Raw genomic sequence first — 3,154 nt, forward strand, 5'->3', positions numbered from 1 at the left:
ATTTTACCCAAGAGGACGCCATTATCATTTAACCATACAGTAAAGCTGCATGCCCTCGGAAAAAATTACGGCTGTAGTTTCCCCTTGCTTTCAGCCGTTCGCAGTACCAGCACAGCAAGGCCGTTTTGGTTATTGTTACAAGGCCAGATCAGTCAATCATCCAGACTGTTGCTCCTGCAACTTCTGAAAAGGCTGCTGCCCCTCTTCAGGAACCACACGTTTGTCTGGCCTCTCAACAGATACCCCTCCCTTGTGGTTGCACCTACGGTACGGCCATTTGTATCGGTGAGGCACGCAAGCCACCCCACCAACGGTAAGGTCCATGGTTCATGGGGGAGATTAAGTGTGAATTTTGTAATTCTTATACTCAGTATGTGACATGAACTTTCTTTTACAGTGAAAATAAAAAAAAAAAAGATGGCCCTATTACGTCACTTTAACCCTCGTACAATTCAGTCTCTTGTTGTTTTTAAAGTTGTTGTTCTTTTCCTTCCTCTTCACTGGCATATGTCGCTCAGCCTTCTGCCATTTATTTTCGACCTTTGACCACCTTCTTTTTTTCTGCACCCCCAGCACGCCCTAGGTACGCGCCCGATGCCGTACCCTAGTGACGTCACTGGGAACAGTTGCCGTACCTGACGCAGGTGGGGTCCGGCTCGCGGCAGCCCTGAACGGGGAACATCCCGAAGCACTGCGCCAGGCCGACGGCGAACGCGAAGTCTTTGTGAAAGACGGCCTCCGCCTCCGGCCGCGACGGGGCGACCCCCGCCGGCGCCACCTTGCGGGGGTGAAGTGCGGGGGCGGAGACTGCTGCGGCCGCCGCCTCCCGCAACTTGCCGGAGAGCTTGTTGCGCGCCTCCAGCGACTCGTCCCGGCTCCACATCAGCATGCCGCGCGCTGTAAACAGTACCACGTCTGGAACAACTTCTCAGGAAATAATGGGAAAAGTAACACGCTATTTGATCAAAATTATTCGCACACTCCTGTATAAAGCGGTAAAGGCCACTAGGTGTCACGCAAGGCGGACCCGCCACTGTTATATAAAAGGAGATTGAGCCGTGTATCGACTCGTGCTACACCTTATGTTTAGATTGCATTGGTTTTCCTTTTCTTCCCCTGACATTTTTGTTTGATATGTTGTCTGTCATTAAGTGGCTGCTTGGTTGTCTTTTCCCTCTGCTATCGATATGTGCGTCTGCTTTGACCGGTTGTAACCTCGTGTGGTGGTGCGGAAGTAGGGGGTTGCGCGTGTGGACGAACACCGACACCGACTCAAAGGAAGGCCTCGGAGCTTGTTGGTGACGTCACGTCAGCTAGGCACGGCGAACGCCAGGTCTGTTGCAGGCAGAAACACCTGGGCTTGCTTATCACTATAAATCTCTTACTTTTGGACAAAATGTTTGGTATTGTTTTGGATTCTGCAGCTTTATTTAGATGAAAGATTTTCTTACTATCGTAAAGCTACGAATGAAGATCATAGTTCTGAATTACTGAATCCTGTCGAAACAAACGTAGATCAATATGAGAAGATGCTTTGCCCCATTGCAGACTTCGGAAATTTTACATTCAAGTAACTATATTTACTTAGAATGAGATTTTCACTCTGCAGCGGAGTGTGCGCTGATATGAAACTTCCTGGCAGATTAAAACTGTCTGCCCGACCGAGACTCGAACTCGGGACCTTTGCCTTTCGCGGGCAAGTGCTCTACCAACTGAGCTACCGAAGCACGACTCACGACCGGTACTCACAGCTTTACTTCTGCCAGTACCTCGTCTCCTACCTTCCAAACTTTACAGAAGCTCTCCTGCGAAACTTGCAGAACTAACACTCCTGAAAGAAAGGATATTGCGGAGACATGGCTTAGCCACAGCCTGGGGGATGTTTCCAGAATGAGATTTTCACTCTGCAGCGGAGTGTTATCGAAACTTACCCCAACCCCCTTACAATGAATTCGTTTCTTTTATTTATTTATTTATTTTCGTTTGACATCGTCACTGAAAATGTGAACTAATTTACATGTGTAAATGTCCAACTGTTGCCAGTCATTAGATTACCGTCGTTTTCAACGAAAGGAATTCTAAACAGGAAACAAAACAGCTTCATACATCGAAAATACTGCTGCGCTTAAACTATTTTGGACATGCACATGAGAAAAGATAAATATTCCCCTCTTGCAACTGAAAGGAGAAACTTTATACGATAAAAAATTTTATTTGATAAAACAAGTATCTCTCTTTTGCCTCTTCTTCTGTCCCTCACCCCTCCCCCAACGTGTACAGTTGCAAGATATTTCATTAACATTCAGTGCTCCTCATCCGATAGTCAACCAAGATACCTAAATAAGAGCACCAATATGTTCACAGTTACTTGTAAAAGCAACCCAGTACAAACGTAACTTCCTCAGATTTACAAATAAGATAAAGAAGCACGAATTCTATTCCTTCTGGACCATGAAGTTGTTTTTGTATGTCAATCGTTAAAACAGGTGGAAATTTAAGTTCAGGAGTGCACTATTTGTTAAGAAGTGTAATGAATTGCAGAGTTAATTGATTGCAGAAATCTCTCAGAACAATGTGTGTTGGTCAACTACAGCCAATAGTTTCACATTTTCCTGTGTCAGAGAGGGAGACACCACCATTATGAGTATGCCTGCAACAGACCTGGCGTTCGCCGTGCCTAGCTGACGTGACGTCACGAACAAGCGCCAATGCCTTCCTTTGAGACGGTATTGGGTGGACACGGGAGGGAGTGTGGCTCTCCAGCGCGAAGCAGGCGTGGTGGGTTGTACTCTTACCGAGTCGCCACGTGATGTATGTCGGTTGTGTGTAACGAGCGGGTCGAGTTGACGGAAGAGCTTCCCGCGTGTTGATTGTATACAGAATCGCCCCACGAGTAGTTGCTGTTCATTTCGCCTTGGTGGGACGTTAACAAGCTTCTTTAAATCCCCCGTTTGAACAATGGAGTTTAAAAGGAGAACCCTAACATGAAGGAGCGGTCACTACCCGTCAACGTTGCAGAGAAGACGTGAACTGCGGAGACAGAGCCTGTTGTCGCATGACTGCGGCGTGTTGTGTACGCTGGCGACGCGTGCGCGGTCGGATGTGTGGATCCTTGCCATCGGAGGTCGTGTACTGCCTGCTCGAGCATAATTGC

At 47.5% G+C, this 3,154-nt stretch overlaps 1 non-coding gene across 1 annotated transcript; it reads right to left on the reverse strand.

The window, feature by feature from the left end:
• Positions 1–1,653: 1,653 nt before the first annotated feature.
• Trnas-cga (transfer RNA serine (anticodon CGA)) lies at positions 1,654–1,728 on the reverse strand. Its single transcript has one exon. It is a non-coding gene; the product is annotated as a tRNA-Ser (tRNA).
• Between the last annotated feature and the right edge of the window lie 1,426 nt (positions 1,729–3,154).

This window comes from Schistocerca gregaria, chromosome 2, assembly GCF_023897955.1.
Source record: "Schistocerca gregaria isolate iqSchGreg1 chromosome 2, iqSchGreg1.2, whole genome shotgun sequence".
NCBI lineage: Eukaryota > Metazoa > Arthropoda > Insecta > Orthoptera > Acrididae > Schistocerca > Schistocerca gregaria.